General features: G+C 40.5%; 1 protein-coding gene and 1 long non-coding RNA gene across 3 annotated transcripts in view; one reads left to right on the forward strand and one right to left on the reverse strand.

Moving 5' to 3' along the window:
- EXT1 (exostosin glycosyltransferase 1) overlaps nucleotides 1-21825 on the reverse strand; it is a 314893-nt gene that overhangs the window by 65366 nt on the left and 227702 nt on the right.
- On the forward strand, nucleotides 13527-21053 carry LOC129047517 (uncharacterized). Of its 2 annotated transcripts, XR_008509253.2 has the most exons (4): nucleotides 13527-13677; nucleotides 19004-19188; nucleotides 19734-19857; nucleotides 20239-21004. It is a non-coding gene; the product is annotated as an uncharacterized LOC129047517 (long non-coding RNA). The 2 variants fall into 2 exon arrangements; XR_010141291.1 differs by lacking the exon at nucleotides 19734-19857 and having other exon boundaries at nucleotides 13541-13677; nucleotides 20239-21053.

A 21825-nucleotide genomic window follows, 5' to 3' on the forward strand; every position in this document is an offset into this window, starting at 1 on the left:
TCCTGAGTAGCTGGGACTACAGGTGTGCACCACCAAACCTGCCTAATTTTTTAAAGGTTTTTTGAAGAGATGAGGTATCACTATGTTGCCCAGGCTGGTCTCCCTTACTTTTAACCAGTGGTAAAGAGAAGCCTATGAGGTCATCTTCCATTCAGTGGTATCTAGACTTTGTGATTATAGAGCGAGAATAACATCCAGTGGGCTTACTTAGAAATGACTTCCTTTTGTCTTATACTTACTGAGAGCTTTATTTCTTTCATCCTTCTTGTAATCTGGGGGGGCTGGAGAATTTCACATGCATCGTTCCCTATCTTCCTCATTCTACAGACAAATGTAGTTATAGATAAGATTATTTATTTCTGACTGTCAAGACTCATAGCAAAACTTGCTTGTATTACAATATTCATCCTGTCTGGAGATGACAGCACTAATCGTATAAATCGTGTAAATAACCAGGTGTCTTCACACACCGAAAGTCTAGAAATGCATCTAGGTTGACAAATATTTACACCGAGTTATATTGCTTTAATTTACCATCAGTTGAAGGGAGAAGGGGGTGAGCAATATCACATTAATAAAGGAAGAGGGTATTAGAGCTTATCATTTCATGGAGGCTTGTCTTTATTGTGTAAATTCTCAACATACAAGAAGTTAAGCCAGGAGTGGTGGCTCACGCCTATAATCTCAGTACTTTGGGAGGTCAAGGTGAGTAGATCACTTGAGGTCAGGAGTTTGAGACCAGCCTGGCCAACATGGTGAAACCCCATCTCTACTAAAACTACAAAAATTAGCTGGGCAAGGTGACATGTGCCTGTAATCCCAGCTACTTGGGAGGCTGAGGCAGGAGAATCGCTTGAACCCGGGAGGCGGAGGTTGCAGTGAGCTGAGATTGTGGCACTGCACTCCAGCCTGGGCGACAGAGTGAGACTCAGTCTCAAACAAACAAAAAAAGTTAAACTATTAAAATCTGAAAAATACTAAAAATATTTTTAATTCAAAATATAATTTTCAATTAAGCAGAGACTTCACCTCAGAGATAACTGATAAAAACTGAGGCACAGAGAAGTTAAGTGGCTGACCAAGGTGACACAGCTGGTGAGGGACACAGCCAGGACTCTAACCAGCTCCACATCACAAACGTGTTATAATAAGCTACTGGCTGCCCAGCCAGCCGACTGAACAGGTTGTTTATAAAATGGAGCAAATGCTATCAATCCCACTTGCCCTTAGAAATGCCCAGAGAATTAACCAAGCTCAAGGACAGTGGGGATGGCACAGAACTGAGTGTACAGGTGTAAAGTGTAATGATTTATGCAGGAACCAGCTATCAAAGTTACGGAAACCTAGAATTTTATCCATTGTTGGGTATTTCCCAGTAGTGCATGATTAGCCATTCTTGGCGATGATTCTGTGAGCTGTTAGAAGTTTTTGTGTGTCAGATCTGTCTGAAACTATTTTCAGGTTTTATGAATCTTTGTCTAGGAATTTGCTTCCCTGGCCTTCCCCCCAAAAAAAAAAAATATGAAGTGCATTTTGTTCTATTCACAGATAGCTTTCTTGCTTGCTACTCTTGGCCATAAGACCAACTCTAAAAACATTGGGGGCCCTGAAAATGTCTCAAGGACATTCAGTTTACTTTCCTTGCCTCTAAGCCACTCCTTCTTTTAAAAAAGAAAGCTTGAGGAGGCTGGGTGCGGTGGTTCACGCCTGTAATCCCAGCACTTTGGGAGGCCAAGGTGGGTGGATCACGAGGTCAGGAGTTCAAGACCAGCCTGGCCAACATAGTGAAACCTCGTCTCTACCGAAAATACAAAAATTAGCCGGACATGGTGGTGCGTGCCTGTAGTCCCAGCTACTTGGGAGGCTGAGGCAGGAGAATTGCTTGAACCCAGGAGGCAGAGGGTGCAGTGGGCCGAGATTGCACCACTGCACTCCAGCCTGGGCGACAGAGCGAGACTCCACCTCAAAAAAAAATAAAATAAAATAAAAGCTTGAGGAAATTTATAGCCCAGGAAAATGAGTGGGAAAAGGATGCTATTTAAATGCAAAATCACTCCTGCTAGAGGTAGTGGTGGGAGTGGGAGAGATGAAAGAAAGGGGTAGGTAGAAGAAAATGTCCATCCATGGGCAATTCCATTTTTGGCTCTTCCATGGAGACAAGCCAATTGGTGTGGATTTTCAAGGTGGTTTGTGTGAACTGGCTACCTGCCCATTATGAATTGGACTGGGATTAACTAGCTCATTCCAAACACTCCACCAAACAGTAAATGGTCACAGGAAAATGATTTTTAGTCACCAACAACCTGGCTGGATTGGAAACTTGGAGATGAAAGCCTTGATAACCTCCTACCAATCTACAAAGAGACTGTGACTCCTTCAGATCTACCCACTTCTAAACACCTTTTTCTCCCAGCCCTCTCCATTCCTTGCTTTTATTCCTTAAAAAGCTCTTTTGCAGTTCGGAGGCTGTTTGTTTTTCTGAACATAAACACACCTATCAACCAACCAATCTGGTAATGGTCAATGTGTATGAACACCACCATTTATGTGTTTCATCATATGAGCTTGCATGACCACCTCATCTATAAGTTTAATTCAACCCCCGGTTCTAGAAACCAGTTTACTTCTAATAGAGAAGCCCTGAGAAACTTGGGCTCAATATTGAGGGCTTCAGCACATGACTAATGCCATAAGCCCTTTTAATTATTTGCCTCAGCTTCTTACAGCTGGAATTTCCCTTGTTCCAGACACAAAGTCCTTAACTTTATATTCCAGGCTCAGAAACTTGGCTCCAGGGATCACCACCAGCCACCAGCATGTTCATTCATTCTTTTCTCCAAGCAAATGATCCCTACACCAGGGTAAACAACCTCATCAAGAGAGGCTAAGGCAATTTCAGCTGCAACCCTCTGTATGTGGCCTCCCTGTGGCTTCCTACCTTAGATAATTGCTATCCTCCTTTCCCTCACCTATTCCCCTATGGGGAGCCACTCAGTCCCTTTGGCTTAGGTGGGACTGATCACCACTCCTAGGGGGCAGCATGTGATCTAAGTATAAGCCGCAAGCACATCATCATATTTCCCAGGCCACAGTTTTTCATGGATGGTGTTGGGAATCATTGAAGCCAATATGGCTAGTCAGCTTCGTTAATTTTAATTTTAAAATGTTTGTTTGTTTTTCAGACAGGGTCTCATTCTGTCACCCAAGCCAGAGTGCAGTGGCATAATCATAGCTTACCACAGCCTCAACCTACCAGGCTCAAGAAATCCTCCCACCTCAGCCTCCTCTGAGTAGCTGGGACCGCAGTACATGCCACCATGCCTGGCTACTTTTTTATTTTTTGTAGAGACGAGGTCCCACTATGTTGCCCAGGATGGTCTTGAGCTCCTGGGCTCAAGCAATCCTCTCACTTCGACCTCCCAAAGTGCTGGGATTAGAGGCATGAGACAAGTCAGTGCCGGTAGTATCTGCAGTAGAGGTGGGAAGAGGCTATATATATTCTTTCACACAGCCTCATGACCAAGGGGTATGTTACTATGAAAATATGTCGCAGAACAAATGTTGAAGTCCTGCCAAAATTCCAGCCCAGAGAGCAGGGCCTGATACCCACTGCCAGGCCACATTAATGCTGATGTGGAGTAGCCAGCCCTCAACAGGCTGCCTCCTGGACTTCCTCCACTCACCTGGCCTGGGGCCCCCAGGACCTCCCCGGAGCCAAGTGCCTGCCAAAAAATCTCACTTTTTGCACAACTCTACGTTCCCTGCTGTGTGTGTTCTGCCTGGCGGGCTGGACTTCCCACCAGCACCCACAGGCCCCCACCCAGTGTCTGCCTCACTTTAGCGGATGAAGCTTCTCTCCAGACCCACGTCCTCCAGTTTGCTCTGTGAACCCCAGTGAGCCTGCCCAAGCCTGCCTCCATATCCACCATGAGGAAGAATTTAATGAAAGGAAACCAATGTGCCAATCTCTAATACTGGAACAGAAATTCCAATAGGTGGTGAAGCTCAATCTTGCCCATAAATAGTGATTTATTTGTTTGGCGCAGAGGATTGGAAGGACAAACTGTAAGCTCAGCTTCAACTGAGAGCTGGCTAAGGGGCTGGCAGACAGGTCAACTCTCTGAGTCCAGGATGCACAGGAATGTTCTGGTCTCAAGTGCATGATGAAGTCAATTACCAGAAGTTTTTTAAGTCCTCCAAAGTATCTATCTCCTTGTCCTAAACTATGACTGGAAATTCAAATAAAACACACTTAGTAAATTTCCTTCTTTTTCTGGCAATACTGGCTTTTACTGAAGGATGATGTAGCAGGAACAAAGCTCATTCTCAATATAACTTATCACTTTATACTATCTACATCTTAATGTCAAATGCAATAATCACTAGCATATAAATGCTATTCCTGATTTTAAAATAATCCTATTTCATTAAGCTATATTTTAATGGATTCTATTTGAAAAGGAAGGGTGGAGTTCAAATTCTCTAGCCATAAACATTCATTTTCCCTCATATTTATATTCACACACACACACACACACACACACACTCACACATATATATCTCCTTGAAATAAGGTAATGTCAGGTGAGTAGTACTTTTAATAAATGTAGTTCCAAAAAATAAAATCAAATAGTCCTTTGGATCATGAATTACTTTGTAAGATTCAGAAAAATACTCATTTTACTATGAGAGACAAAAGAAGAAAACAATGAGGTGATGTTGCTACCCCTGTTGCAAGAATCAATGTCCCCCAACCTTGAAGCACTACTGATTTCAAATGAAAATGTTGTTTCTGTACTTTTAAGACTTTGCTCCTTACTTTACAAAAAAAAATTAGGAAAATGAAAAAACTTCATCTAAAGATGACCAAACTATTCATCAATTATTTCCGCGATGGCTCATTTCTCTTAACACATAAACAAAACTAAAACTGAAGGAATTACATGTGATAATGACATATCTCTCAAATCTCATGGTAAAATTGGATGCTCAGTGGCATTAAAACACATCTCCCACCAATAACTTTCCTCTATGATTGCCAAGGTGTAGGTCTCTCTTATTCAAACATCTGAGAATTGTTATGTCTGAGCATCTGCTCACATTCAACATTTGATGCTAGTCTGTTATTTGCTAGGGACTTTCCTAGGCACAGGGGATACAAAGGTGATCCTCTGAGAGCTGAAAATCAGTGTATCAACGGGCATTAAGTAGAAGGAGCAAGGAGGGGTCTGATGTTGATCTTAGGGTCTGATGTTGATCTTGGGTGCACCATTTGTTTCCAAATTCTAGCAAGTTGTCCATCAGCCTGTACTATTTACCCTAGAGTGAATTGTGGACACATGGCTCATTCATAATCAGTCCTTAGCTCCATCCACATTTATTTTACTGTCATGCAACTTGCTCCAGAGTGGGAGGCCTCTTCCTACTCCAAGTGTTAGAAAATACAGATGAACTTTACCATTCCACAAAGCATAAAGGGATTGGGAGCCTGTTGAAAGCAGGGACAGTATCACTCTACTTGGTGTCCTGTATCCACATTAGGACTCAGTGGGTATACTATACATGCTTTGTCACACACACACACACACACACACACACACACACACACACACACACACACAAAGACTGAAGGAATAAAAAATATATTTTTTAATGATCCAATTTAAAAAATCACCTTAGTATTATAAACAGCACTCAGGGGAATACCAACTGAGTTTCTATTCTGCAGAAGGGTAAAGCAATAGAGAGAAAAAAGGTTAAAAGAGCAAATCTCTAGCCGATGTAACTGGGAAAAAAATGTAAAAAGGGCTGATCTCTAACTCCAAGTCCTGAGCACTAGCTTTGGCTGTTGTATAGAATTTTCCTATGCATTGCCTGCATCTTACACAAGTATTTAAAAGCATTCCCCAATCTGCCCTTGTTTAGTTTTAGCTGTATTCTCACATGGTTTTCTGATATAATCAACGAAAAAATCAACCCTAATAGTGTTTTCATTATTTTACAGTACACTTATTTTGAGAGTATGGAACCTTCTGAGCATGTTCCTATAACAACTTCAAGACAAAAATGCAGTACCATTTCTTTCGACATAAATGCATGTACTGGAATACTCTGGCACCAACAATAGGATCAAATGATAGAACTCTTCCTTCAGAAAGCCTGTAAGAAGACTTTATCCTCACCCCCATGAGGGGCTTTTGCACACATCTGTTTCAGCTCAGTCCCCTAGAGATATCTAAAATCTAATTAACCAATTAATTTGCAAATATATTCTAATGTATGCAAGGCAGATTTTCTTGGGTGTTAAATTATCTGACACTGAACCATATACAGTACACAAGAGCGGGACCTCACTGAAATACCACAAGTTACCCCAATGCAAGAACGGCTAGGTGGGCTCTGGTCCACAAGCACTTCTATCCCCTAATGGGAAAATGAGTTACCATTATCAGGTTAGGTTGTGTGTGCTTCAGTAAGGTACTGCTAAATGCATTGGTGAGAGAGAGGGGTCATCAGGCACTCTGAGGCTTGTCTTCTAAAACTGCTTCCACAGTATCCCCTAGGGTAGGGCTGGGGTGGCCACGGTTGCCTGGGGCCAAGGAATTGGAGAAAAAATAAGCCAGCTCAGTGGCTCATGGCTATAATCCTAGCACCGTGGGAGGCTGAGGCAAGAGGACTGGAGTCCAGGAGTTTGAGACCAGCCTAGGCAACATAGCGAGACCTTGTCTCTGCTAAAAATAAAAAAATAATAATTAGCTGCATGGGATGACGTGTACCTGTAGTCCCAGCTACTTGGGAGGTTGAGGTGCAAGGATCTCTTGGGCTCAGTAGCTCAGTAGATAGAGGCTGCAGTGAGCTATATCACACCACTACACTGTAGCCTGGGCAACAGAGTGAGACCCTGTTTCAAAAGAAAGAAAGAAAAGAAGGAAAAGGAAGGGAGGGAGGGAGGAAGGGAAAGAAAAAATAAGATGAAGACATGTATTTCACTTAGTCTGTTTTCCTAGGGTAGATGAAGGCAAGTTTAAGTTATGGGAAGAGTATGCTCTATCATACTGGGAATTACTAACTGCTATTAATTTGCATGCAGAACTCTGTTCTTCAAGAAAGCAGCCACAGCAGGTAACATTGTTTACTCAGACAATCAAGTTGTAATTTACTGAACTTGTGGATTAAAAAAAAAAAAGGATGTTCTTAATTGCTACATTGCAACAATTTATCCAGCTCAATGACTGTATAGCTACAGATAAGAACTGAGAATAACACTATCAAATGTTAGGGGGATTACCTAATTTACAAAATGATGAGTATCTCAATGCACAGTGTGTTGTTACCTAGAAATACGGAATGTGGATTTTAATATGTTTCTGATAATATGTTTGGATAGCTGCTAATTGTGCAGCATTAAAGCAAAGCTGATTCTGTTATTTATCTTTTATTCAAAAGACAAATTATTATTTTGATTATTCACAAAATGGGAAAGAAAGAAATGGCAATATTATACAATGTGTTTTGGTATCTTATTTCTATGATGTAAATTTTTCTACTATTCAATCAGTTTCAAAGATCTCCAAACACATATAAATCGAATATTGAAGCAGAGAAAAAAAAAAAAAAAGAAAGAAAGAAATGCATGTCCAGTTTAGGGTTGAGGAAGCCAAGATGGGATTTTTACATAATAAATAGATTCTAAATTTTCTTCAAGGGTTAGGGAGAAGTTAAAGAGAAAAAGTGTTCATATTTGCTATGGTCTGAATGTGTGTCTCCCACAAATTTCATATGCTGAAATCCTAACCCAAATACTGATGGGATGATGATGTGGAACTTTTGGGAAGTGATTAGGTCATGAGGGTGGAAATCTTTTTTATAAAAGAGACTGCAGAACGATTCCTCACCATCTCAGCCACATGAGAATATGATGACAAGCCCACAGTTTGCAACCTGAAAGAGGGCCCTCACCAGAAGCTGACCGTGTTGGCACCCTGATCTCGGACTCTAAGTCTCCACAACTGTGAAAAATAAATTTCTATTGTTCATTAGCAGCCCAAATAGACTGAGTTCTTATAGTTAAAACTTGGATTGGTCAATTCATAATAGTTGCCTAAAAGGGTAATCTATACATGCAAACATCTTTCTGACAACGAAACTACAATTTCCCATGAAGTTGAGAGGGGTTAAGAAAATGGAGAAAATTAGCAAGTATGGTTAAGACCAATGTTGTCCTCTGACTTTTTTTTTTTTTTTTTTTTGAGACAGGGTATTGCTCTGTCACCCAGGCTGGAGTGCAGTGATGTGATCTCGGCTCACTACAACCTCTGCCTCCCAGGTTCAAGTGATTCTTGTGCCTCAGCCTCCCGAGTAGCTAGGATTACAGGTGCGTGCCACCATGCCTGGCTAATTTTTGTATGTTTAGTAGAGACAGGGTTTTGCCACGCTGGCCAGTCTGGTCTTGAAATCCTGGCCTCAAGTGATCTGCCCACCTTGGACTCCCAAAGTGCTGGGATTACAGGCATGAGCCACTGCGCCCAGTCTCACTTTTAAGAAGAGAGTTAAAGTGACATCTAAAGATATGCATCCCAATAGGATTGGGGTGATTTTCAACATTCATATAAAAAATGAGTTTATCAACACTCAAAAAAGATTTATTTGGTATTTCTGGTTTAAAATGCCACCAAAACATAACATACTATGGCTATCTTCCTCCATTTGAAAAGACAAGTAATGTGGTAAATATGCAACAAAGTGGCCTAGGAGAATTTCTTAGGTATCTCCTTTGACTAACATACTTTAATCCTTTTCACTCTTGTTAGCCTCAGCATTAGTTTAGGTGCAAAGCAGCTGGTGAGTAAATTTGGGTATAACGAGCCAGTCTAGTTCATTCTAACAATGAGAAATTCCTAATTTTAAATAGTCATTTCTTTTTTAAATAGAAATGAACAGAGAGGTACAAAAAGGCTTTGGTAGAATATGTCATAATGCATAATTATGAATATATATTGTCAAGTTTGTATGACAATTTAGATCTTTAATGTTTTTTCCATTATATCTTTTAAAAGGGAACAATCCTGGCCGGATGTGGTGGCTATAATCCCAGCACTTTGGGGAGGCTGAGGCGGGCAGATCACCTGAGGTCAGGAGTTTGAGACCAGCCTGGCCAACATGGCGAAACCTAGTCTCTACTAAAAATACAAAAATTAGCTGGGTGTGTTAGCACACGCCTGTAATCCCAGCTACTTGGGAGGCTGAGGCAGAAGAATCGCTTGAACCTGGCAGGCGGAGGTTGCAGTGAGCTAAGATCATGCCACTTCACTCCAGCCTGGGCAACAAAGTGAGGCTCTGCCTCAAAAAACAAACAAACAAAAAACAAACAAACAAACAAACACAATCCTTTTCCTCAATTATCCTGGGTAATTTGATAGATGAGCTATCATATAGTCCCCTCAATTGATCTGCTCTGTTACTCATGTGTCCATAAAAATCTAGGCAGCATACTACTGACAATATGAGCTTCAGAAAGTCTTTCATCCAAATGGATTCCAATACCAATGATAGAAGAAACTAGTAAATATATTCCTTTTCCATCTTCTGTAGTGTCAAAGCACAGATACAGGTGACTGCATCTTAAACACTGCCCAGTTTTCAGCACTGTTTCATTTCCTGAATTCCTTCTTCCTAACTGTCCATTAGTGGTTTCGACAATAGTGTTAGCCAGATAGTCTCCTTTCTACACATATAAGGTGCAAAAATAAAAGACTTTAAACTGCAGCTTGAAGGAGCAAAGTATTGTTATGTTGGTCAGGTTTTCTACGGATGAGACGTTAAAAAACAGTGGCAATAGAAATATTGGTACTCTTCTCTGTGAGTTGATGTGAAGGCTGGAAATCACCCACCTAAGATGATCATTTAAAGGTAGGGGATGGAGCCGGGCGCCACGGCTCACGCTTGTAATCCCAGCACTTTGGGGGGCCAAGGCAGGCAGACCACTTGAAGTCAGGAGTTTGAGACCAGCCTGACCAACATGGTGAAACCCCATCTCTGCTAAAAATATTTTTAAAAAAATTAGCCAGGCATGGTAGTGCACACTTGTAATCCCAGCTACTCGGGAGGCCGAGGCAGGAGAATCGCTTGAACCCGGGAGGTGGAGGTTGTAGTGAGCCGAGATCATGCCACTGCACTCCAGCCTGGGTGACAGAGTGAGACTACCTCTCTAAATAAATAAATAAATAAAATAATAAAGGTAGGGGATGGCAAAGGAAGAAGCCTTAGTATTTGCCCCTTCTAGCCTCTTGTTTCTAAAATAACAGGTGTAATTTCAGAGCCCCAACTGCTAATTCCACATGCAAAATTGTTTTAGGCAATCCTCCCAATGTATTCTAGAGACTTTTCAGGGTCATTTTTATTTGCTATATTTCCATGATATTCAAGTTTCTAAGTAAGCAAAAATTATCAGTTGCCAAGTACCATCTTTGGGGAGAGGAGTTGAGGGAAGGAGAAAAAAAGGACAGAGAAGAATATAAAGAAAAGCTGAAAAAACATAGATCAGGACCCAAGATTCCAGGTTTCCGGATGAGCAAATGCCCATCTGGCCCTTCTCCCCATGCAAGCAGTGGGCAGTGACCGTGGGTGCTTACTGCAGTGGGTAGAACTAGGTTCTAAATTCAAACCTTCCAGGCAGGAAAGAGGGCAACTGGCTAGTGAAAAGAGAAATGCTGAAGACTGAAAGCTGATCTGAAGCTTTCCTTAGAACCTAAAGAACACAAATGAATTCATGCAACAAATATTCTGAGCACCTATCGGTGCCAGAAACTACAAGAGATGCCCACTATGTAGAAATAAATAATATTCAGGTCTTGGCCTAGGGGCACTAAGAGTCTAATAGTCTAACCATTAATCAAACAGCAATAATAAAGGGTGATGAATACTCTATGTGGAAGTGTACTCAGAGTGTATCGGGGTATACTGGGACAGAAAAGCATCTAACTCACGAGGAATGTATCCAGAGGAAATGACACTTGAAATGAATTTTAAACGACAGGACTTAGAGACAGAGGAACAAGGAGTACTTGTGTCAAAAGAGAGAATGCAAAAGAGCACGCCATAATGCAGAACTTTGCAACAGAAAAGGCAGAAACACAGAGCAATTTATTTCAGAAACACCCAAATTTATTTTAAAACATACTAGACTCCAGACGCAGAGAGTAAGGATGGATGCTTATAAAACTGCTTTTTAAAAATGTTCCACATATGTGGTCCAAGGAATTTTAAGAAATGCATTCCATTCCTTGTTGATAAAATAGAATTTGGGTTATTTGCTATTTTTAAAAAAGAATTTTCTACCTGCTAGAGGTAAGGACATAGGATAAAATAAATAACAATAATAATGATAATAAATGGGAGATGTGGGGCATGACATAGCATCTATTTGTAAAAGATCTTAACACTTTGTGTTTTCTCTCTCTTTTTTCCTGATAGGGTACCTATCAGGCAGGAAAGTACTGAAGACTGACACAAAATTAAACAATTACTAGTCACTAGTGATTGGAGAGTCATTTGTTTACCATTCAGTCTTCCACAAATATTTATGGAGTATATATTAAGTCGGAGGCCATCTTTCTAAGGTATTAGAACTACAACAGTAAACAACAAAATTGTAAAGGAATGTCACAAGTAAGCATCCATAGATATTTCAGCTCCCAGGCTGTGGGAAAAAAGGATGACATTGAAATAAGAAAACGATATGGCCAGCCAGGAACCCGCTTTGCTAACAGAGAACCCCTGGATGTGCCTCAAAGCTAACTAAGGCTCTGGTCATGTGAGGCGTGATTAAACCAGCCCGAATGACTGAGTACCTTGAAGACTCTGGATGTTAATGACAGAGTATCTTCAGCACGCTGCTTTCCTTTTAGTCAGTTCATCTTTACCCAGTGCAGACTTTAATGTTTGCAAAAACCGGAGGCCGGCACAACTGAAATGGTCAGGCCTTCCCTAGCCTCATGAGAGAAGTTGCTGAATTAATGAGGAACCAGATGTAGGCTCTTCATAGTTGGAGCCACCACCCCAAGAAAAGCTCCAGGGAGGGGAAGGGAAGTAAGCAAGGGCCAACCCAATAGGAAACCTTCACAGGGAGTGGAGAGCACTTGCTGGCCAGATTCTGTAACACTGAGACTTGTTGTCTCCACTGTAGCACAACTACAGCCAAGCTGAGGTGAGAAAAAAATAATTAGGTCCCAAATCTGCATTAAAACATTTTTGCAGGGTTTTGTTCTTGAAGTGGAAAACTGTTCCCACAAGGTCTATTTTTAACCATTTTATTTTAAAGAGATCACAAAGCCACTTCATGTTGAAATTTCTCAGTGGGAAATTTTACAGTAATGCTACTTAAATCCAACCTAACGATGACAAAGCAGAGGAAATGAGTGAATGGGCTAAGTCTGTGGAAATATAGCAGCCCCTCCCACTTAAATCAATGTCATGGCTCAGAGAGGCCGTGAGTACAATATGGTGGTATATGCTTCTTTTCTGACACAATTCAAAAGCCAAGCAGAATCTTGAATTTTAGGAAAGTACTAGTTCACAGTCAACTTTTTCTGTTAAACAACAAGTTTTAATGTTTTTTTCTCCCTAAAATGATGCAAAGACTACTAGTATTTCAAGTGATTGATGACACCTTGGTTATAATAAACTGAGGCTATGCCCCTTGGTGATTTAACTTGTGGTGTCAATTTATTTAGAGAAATAAATATTCGGCTAGGTGCGGTGGCTCACACGTATAATCCCAGCACTTTGGGAGGCCGAGGTGGGTGGATCGCTTGAGGTCAGGAGTTCGAGACCAGCCTGGCCAACATGGTGAAACCCCCATCTTTACTAAAAGTACAAAACTTAGCCAGGCGTGGTGGTGGGCGTCTGTAGTCTCAGCTACTAGGAAGGCTGATGCAAGAGAATCACTTGAGCCCGGGAGGTGGAGGTTATAGTGAATAGAGATCACACCATTGCACTCTAGCTTGGGCGACAGAGTGTGAGACTCCGTCTCTAAATAAATAAACAAATACATATTCAACCTACTATCCAGAGTCAGATTTTCTATTAGAGGCAGAAAAAGGAATGTGATTATCCTGAGTATACACTTCACTAAAATCAAATCAAAGGGAAAACTCATTGAAAATAAATGACATAGCACGTTCATAGACCAAATATTTGGTGGTCATCTACTGTGTGCCAGGCACTTGAGATACACCATCAAGAACAAACCTCTGCCTTCATGGAGCCCTTATTTTATCATTAAACACACAAACCATGTTGTAGAAATTAGATGACCTGGCATAAGGATGGCCAAGTTGCTTGTGATTCAGCTTAAAATCTCTCAAAGGGCTGAAGTGAGGAGCATTAAAGAAGGAGAAAGATTTCTAGAACAACCAATCTCTGCAGATAAGAATATCCAGTGCTGTAAATGCAACTACCTCAATGCCCTTTGTTATTCTCATAATCACCACAAGTCCAGGTTTAGAATCTTCCAGTGATTCCATTCTAGAACCTGAGAACTATAAACAGGCACAACAGTACGATGAGGATGTCATGCCAGTGGGCTATGTTGCAGTAACAAATGACCCCATCATTTCAATGGCTTTCAACAACACATCCATTGAGGGTTGGCTGTGGGCTACGCTCCACTTCTTCATGGTGAGACCCATGCTGTAGAGCACCTGGCCTCTGAGACATTACTGTTTTCATGGCAGAAGGAAATGTGAGAATGGTGAAGCCATAAAATGGCTCTTAAAGCTTTTCCTCCTAGGTGGCACAGGTGACTTGAGCTCTCATTTCATTGGCCAAAGCAGATAACACAGCTAGAGGTCAACAGCTCAAGAATATATCATCCTACAGGCAGCAATAGCAAACAAAACACTCAATGATGGATAGGTTGTAGCATTTATCAGAATGTAGGTGACTACCAAAAAAGATGTGGAAAATATTTCTAACCCTTCCATTTTCCCAGACATGTGATTACTATTAAATTGTGAGCGAATCTTCAGAAGGGAAATTACTCCCTTTCATGTCATAATTGCTCCCCAGACCAGTAGCACACAGGACGTAAAGTGAAACAAAAACAGAGCCTGGAGAAGTTAGAGAAAACGAATTTTTCTTTCTATGGTTAGATGTCAAACAATTCATTTTCCCCCTCAATCATTCCTTTCCACATGAAAAAAAAAAAAAAAAAAAAAGGAACTCTATAGTGTGGAAGACTACATTCTATATTTTATTTTGTAGCTAGTAAATTCTTCCCGAGATCCACATGGTACTTTATATAGGCAGGAGGAAGGAGACAAGCTAAGATGACACTAACCTCTTGAATTTTTGTTATGCATCAATTAAATGAAATTAGAATACAGGAAAGACATACCTTAGCAACTGCAATGGGCATCACTGGCCTTTGTTTCAAAAGTGTGACCAAGCAACTACAAGAACATGCACAATCTAGAGATAAGGAGTATTTTTTGCATTTTCCCCCCAAAACACAAAAGAGAACTAGAAATAGTTCAGATCAGTCTCTGGTCACTCCTAAAAAGATGTGGTCCTAAAACAGATTTGAGTTGGTATTATTTCAGCCACCTTGGAAACAGCCTACCACTTATGATTCAAAATCCATACACCATATAAGGTGTGCTTTGGATGAGTCTTTCAACTTTTCTACATGTTTAAACATTTGTGTTAATTTATAAATAAAATATTAGGGGAAAATAATGAGTAAGCCTGGACCTTCAGTAAGCCTGAAAATAATGAGTTAGCCTTTGAACTCCAGGAGCAATAATTCTCTATGCATAATCATGAATGAAATTCCCTTACCATGTGGGAATTTTTGACAACCTCTATAACCTAAACAATAAATTCCATTCTACTAGCAAGTTTCGTCCCAGGCATGTATTCGGCCATTCATCCAAAGAGCATTTTAAGTTACAACATGTATGTAGAACTCTGCTTACCAGTTCTAGATTCATTTGCTTCAAGCAACATGCCAAGCTACCAAATCAACAAATGGTCAATTCACCAAAGACAGCGTGCTGAATGACCAATTTTCTAAATTCACCAGGTTTATGAACTTGTTCCTTTAAATTATTTATGGAGTTTGCAGTAGTTTGTATATAATGGGATGGAGTGTTCTTAAAATTGTTAGATTTCTGAAGTTCATGACAGGTTTTCCTACTGCCTTCATAGTATTAAAGGAATGGTCAACTCATCAAAAGCTAAAGATGATTTTCTTTTCTTATGAATGTTTAAGATCTAGAAAAATGTATTCCATAATTAGTAACCAATGAGTCACCAGAAAGTTTTAAAATATATATTGCTATGTTTTGACTCTTTTTTTTTTGAGACAGAGTGTTGCTCTGTCACCCAGGTTGGAGTGCAGTGGTGCAATCTCAGCTCACTGCAACCTCCGCCTCCCAGGTTCAAGCAATTCTCCTGCCTCAGCCTCCCAAGTAGGTGGGACTACAGGCGCCCGCCACCACGCCTGGCTAATTTTTGTATTTTTAGTACAAATGGGGTTTCACCATATTGGTCAGGCTGGTCTTGAACTCCTGACCTCAGGCAATCCACCCACCTCAGCCTCCCAAAGTGCTAGGATTACAGGTGTGAGCCACCATGCTGGGCCTGTTTTGACTCTTTTATGAACTCTTTTGTTTGTTGGGTTTATCGACTTATTAACCTTTTCAGGATTTTTTTACCTTATGCATCTTTTAACACTTTTGCATTACTCTTGTTTTGGATTAGGTGTAGTATTTAAGAACATATCTTCCTTATACAATAAAGCCATCTAGTAGAAATCAAGTGCAGGTGACTGGAATGTATGCTCAACAAGGGCAAGTTATGGTCTAGTTCGGAGGTGGTAAACTATGGTTCATGCATTGCCTGTTTTCATAAATCAAGTTTTTTTTAAAAACGCAGCTTGAACTTGTTTTATGTATTTCTGTGGCTGCTACTGCACAAAAAGAAAAAATGTCACCATTTAATGGTTGCAATAGAAATGGTGAGGCCTACAAAGCCTAACATATTCACTATCTGGAACTTCAAAAAAAAGAATATTTGGGACTAGGGATCTAGTTTATTACAGTATCCACAGCTCCTGGAGCAATGCCTGACTCATTTAGGAGGGCTACATAAATACTAGTTGAATGAATGAATAAATGACTCCTGGTTTTTAACAAATGGCTGCCCCACATTCATCACTCATTTCAGTGCTCACTGTCTCACAACTCATGGGCTGGTGAGAGGTGTTGGTTCTTCCTAGTGACACAGAAATTAGGCAACTTGAGTCAACGGGTAGAGCAAACCACCTCTGTGGTTCCAGGACTAAGGCCAATTGTAATGCAGATGATTGGTTTGTAGCAATGTAAAAACCAACTCACATTTCTGCAAAGACTATATTGGGAAACTCCAAACACAACTAAGCCGGCTGGTCTGTAAAAACTCAAGTCACTGTTTGTCCCTAAAAAGAAAAGAAAATGTAGGTTGGCCAATCCTTCTTCCCTCTTCTGAAGGTTGGCAGTGATTTTTGTGGTCGAAGTGATGAGCTACCCTGAAAAGTCAGAAGGAAACCACAAAACCCACGCCCATTGCTCCTCCTAAGCTACAGTTGCTGCTGCACACAGCAGAAATATTTATATTCTGCCAGAGATCCCCCAGGACTATCCTGGATAGAGTAGCTTCTACAAACGTTATTCTGATGGGAAATACTATGAAAAAGTCAAGTGCTGATCAATCTATTGGGAATTTTCTGCCATTTAACACCTGTTAAGGAACCTGTAACCAGATAAAACCAAGTGAGCTAGAATTTTGTTGTTGTTTAATTTAATTTATTTATTTAGACAGGTTATCACTCTATCGCCCAGACTGGAGTACAGTGGCATGATCTCAGTTCACTGCAGCCTCCGCCTCCTGGGTTCAAGCAATTCTCCCACCTCAGCCTCCTGAGTAGTTGGGACTACAGGCATGCACCACCAGGCCCAGCTACTTTTTTGTATTTTTTGGTAAAGAAAGGGTTTTACCATGTTGGCCAGGCTGGTCTCGAACTCCTGACCTCAAGTGATCCGCCTGCCTTGGCCTCCCAAAGTGCTGGGATTACAGGCATGAGCCATCACGTCCAGCTTGTTTAGTTAATTTTAAATGGCAAGTGGCAGGATGGTTGATTGGTTGGCTGAGAGGTGTCTAGCAGTCCTACTTTAATTTCCTCTTGCCTGTTAATGCCACTATGATTAAGGCTCCTTTCCTCCCCATCCCCATACTAATTCCTAATTCATCTCAGTAAAATTCCCCAGGGTAGAAAAAGGACACAAATCATTACTATGAAGCTGTAGGGGTACCCTAAGTCAACTCATTTTCTCCAAAGCAGGAACACTAAATCAGTCCTTGGTGCCTATCACTGTTTTCGGTATTCTGGGTATAAAAATATGATAATGGTGGCCAGGCGCAGTGGCTCATGCCTGTAATCCCAGCACTTTGGGAGGCTGAGGCAGGTGGATCACTTGAGGACAAGAGTCTGATACCAGACTGGCCAACATGGTGAAACCCTGTCTCTACTAAAAATACAAAAATTAGCCAGGCGTAGTGGTGGGTGCCTGTAATCCCAGCTACTCAGGAGGCTAAGGCAGGAGAATCGCTTGAACTGGGGAGGCAGAGGTTGCAGCGAACCAAGGTCATGCCACTGCACTCCAGCCTGGGCGACAGAATGAGACTCTGTCTCAGAGAAGAAAAGAAAAAAGAAACAAAAAAATGATACGGCATCATACTTTTGTTCAAAGAGAATTTGTTGTCTGGGAGAAAGAAAGGCCTAAGCCCATGTAATATCAAGGTTGAAAAAAAATGAAAAGAAAGAAATCATGTTCGAATACTAATGCATACACAATATTCAGTGAAGGGTTCTAACCCGGTTAGCACACCCCAGAGGTATAAGTCTTGTCTGACATCACTAATAAATAAGAGGGTTCACTTATGTGATTTGAATTTTTCTTTTAAGTACCGGAACATTTAAAACTAGTTCTGGACACCCAGCCTTTGAGGAGGAAAAAGTCAACTTTTAAGGTTCCATTTGTTTGACATCATCCCCTAGTCAACTTCTTGTAAAACTTCTTTGGCCTCTACACTGCAATTCTTGAGATTACAACTTATTTCTAAGTAATTTCAGGAACCATCCGACAAGGCTTATCCTTATTGCCCTGGATGGTGCTGCCAGGAAAAGCAACAATAAAAGCTCATCAAAATCATCACAGCTATGAAATAGCCACAGACAATTCCGAAAGGCTGGGACTAATCCTTGAGTCCACTCAGTCTCTCTCCTAAAGGCACATCTGTTGACAACTCTTTTCTTTCTGGCTTTCTAAGATCTCTCAATACCTTCATAGCAGGCAAATAGACAAACCCAAACTAGAGCTAATGTCAGCAAAGTCCACTAGCAAAGCAATCCTTGTAACGAAGTGCACCTGGAGAGCCCTTTGGAGGGGTAGGGAGCTATGCAAGCAGCTTTGTGTGGCTGTCTTTTCAGAGACCACAGATCAGCTGGAGCTTAGACTAGGCAGCCGTCTAACAGCATTAGCAGGTAAACTGCAGTCCGACTTGAATGTACATTTTAAAAATTTGAATTACACAGTGTAGTTCCTCTGTAAGAAGACTTCAAAGTTTTCATGCCAGAAAGGTGCAAAGTGACTTCTGCCTTCACATTTGTGAGCTTTTCACTCTCTCAACCAGCTTATGAGTGTCACTTGGGGATTTGGAGAGAGTCGGAGGGAGGAAGGAAATCTTTTCTCTTTGTGTCTTCAAAGAGACTCAGGAGATTCTGCTTATGTACGTAGAGGTTAATAAGTGACTTTTAATTGAAAAATGGCCATATACTTGAAACAAGATTTTGCTCTGAAAAATCCTTCGATCTGTTTAAGCATGAAAAGAAGAAAACTAAATATTATCATACCTTCCTTTCTTTTCTCCACGCCATTCCTTGGCATCTGCTACTCCATCCCAGACAGCAAGAAAACAAGGAAGAGTCTTCCATTCCCAAAAGCCCCCAAAGAAAAATGAAGAGGGAAAGGGATTGGCAAATATCCCTTTGGTGTCATTGCTTGGGAAAGAGTAGAAATCTGTGACAAGTCAAGTCTACTTTCAGGCTGTCCAGCTGTTAAAATCTGCAGCCACTTGGAGGTGATGGAGGTAAGTGAGCTTTTTCTTAGATGCAATCATTACTGCCAAATGTAGAAGGTGGGCAGTCGGCTTCATACCACCCAAGGATAAACAGCCACTGATTACAGTAAACACACACGGCAAATGCACATCAAACACATCCTGCTTCAAATTACCGTTGTATCATTAGTGTGCAACAGTCTCTATACTTTTCTTAACAGCATGCTAGAAAAAGCCCCCCGCCCCTCAAATTCTCTTCTATTCTGTCCATTGCACTGAAATGAAACTGGTGAATCCCACTAACATTTAAATATTCACCTGCTGTGCTGCTTTATTAAACAAGCACTTAGGAGAGTGGTTTGTTGGGAAAGGGGTGGGTATAGGACCTGGCTACATGCTGTAGGATGAATGAAAAAGGAACTTGCCATCACATCCCTTCTTCTCTCCAGCTTTCTGTAGCAGCAACCTGGCTCAATTTCCCTTGATTAGCACAAAGATTTAGATTCACTTTTCAAAAAGTGCTAATCAGCTTTAGTTTAAATGGATTGAAATACAACATAAAAGTGGTTTTCTAGTTAATACAGGCCTGCTGATTTTTTCCCGTGAGTGCAGCATTGGAGATGAATCTAAAAACACAGCTACAAATAGGTGTTTATTTTGAAAACATCCAAAACATCCAGCTACCATACACCGTTGAAGGTGAGAAAATGGTGTCAAGGTACAGCCTACCTATCAATATACTTTTCAAGATAAATAATTACTTATATAATAACTTCCTTCTAATTCATTTCAGGACAAAAAGTATTAGGTACTAAAGAATAAAGCAAATAAATCAACACTCATCTTAATGCATTCCTTCCAAGTGCCATGTATACATGTGAAAGTAAATATTTTAAGTAAATATCAAAAGATGGGAACTTGCCTAGAGATTTACATGTAAATTTAATAGCAAAATCAAATTGTCATATTAAGCCAATGTTTCTTAATATCTAAAGTCTAAAGTTGTTCTGGCAATATTAACTGTACTGGCAGGGGAGGAGAAGGAAACCCTAAAATAGATTTTTTTTTTTCCTGAAAAAGTAACAGACAAAAAAGAAAGAAAGAAAGAGAGAGAGAAAGAAAGAAAGAAAGAAAGAAAGAAAGAAAGAAAGAAAGAAAAAAAGAAAGAAAGAAAGAAAGAGAAAGAAAGAAATCTAGAATGTCATCTTTGAGACACAGTGATGAAGACGCATGTCAGTGCCTCCTACAGGTACAAAATGGTAACATACCATTAGAGGATGGGAAACTATTTCTTGGCTTAAAATGTGATAACTGAAGTTCTTCAAGAGACTCCTACCAACTTGTTCCATCAAGACTTTTCTTCCTGTTCTGTCTCTGTATTTTTGATAGCCATTCACATATTCTGAGGAAATTTAGAGCTTCTCCCTAGTAGATATCCTATGAAAGAATTCATTCATCTTTTTCCTTCTCTCATATGTCACTGTAATCCACATGTACACTTGGGGCCTTCCTAACTCCATTATCTCTGCAAAAGCCAGCATTTCTGTGGACTTCTCCAGTGGACATTGGCCCTTTGACCTTTAATCAAGGGCTGGCAGGAGATCCTAGAGTATGGTGGAATGAGCTTAGAATTTTGAGACTATTGAACCTGGTTTCAAATACCAGTTAAAAGTTGCATGACTGTGTGCAAGCCAATTGTGTGACCTCTCCCTGAATCTCAGTTTTAAAATGTATACAATGGATCTAATAATAAACACTTCACGAATGAGATGGATATATTTACTAAATACCTGACATATAAAGATCGAAAAATAGCAACTGCAGTATATATAAAATTGTACCTTGTAAATGAGCTGGCTTCAGAATAAAGTTTTTTGTTTGTTTTGTTTTTTGGTATTTCAGGAATTAAATCCTCTTTGATATAGTACAAAATGGAAACCACCTTATACTGCACTGAATTCAGTGTCGTGGTGAATGCTATTCACTAGGGTTCCAGTGTTCTGTTAGTTTCTTTCCATTCCAGTGGGAGCTCTACTAGAAATACTACTACACAAGTGGCATGCCAGTCAATTTGATGCCACAAATACTTGGTGCTACCTGCTATGTCCCCCAAATATAAAGAAGCATGAATACTCCTACTTTCAAAGACAAAGCAGCTAGGTTGTTGACTGAGTAAATAGCTACTAAAACAAACTGCCACACTACTCAACTTATGTGACGGATGATTCTCCTGCAAGTTGGCTAAGCACCAAAATGTCAAATTCCAAAGAAAAGCTACACTTTAGAGATAAAAACTAGATATTTACCCAGTCATCAGCCACCACTGGGCAAAACCCTGCAGAAACTCCTAGATCTCTGCCATCTGCCTGTTCGTCTCGTTCCATGTTCAAGGCAATTATGTCCATTCCCATTTGTCAATTTCAGAAGGGGTGGTTCCTACCTGCTATGAAGTGGTGCTTAAATGGGCCAAATTATTCAAGGGCTTCAATCTTCCTAGCTGGAAAACCCAAATAATATAGGACAGAGGTTAAAAGCTTAATATTTAAAAAAAGAAAAAAAGCTTAGAATCTGAAGTCAGATGGCCAAGAGTTTGAATCCCAGTTTTATGAGTTCCCAGCTAGGTGACTTTCGGCAGGATAATTGATCTCTCTGTACCTTAATATGCAT

Source organism: Pongo abelii, chromosome 7 (assembly GCF_028885655.2).
Source record: "Pongo abelii isolate AG06213 chromosome 7, NHGRI_mPonAbe1-v2.0_pri, whole genome shotgun sequence".
Lineage (NCBI taxonomy): Eukaryota > Metazoa > Chordata > Mammalia > Primates > Hominidae > Pongo > Pongo abelii.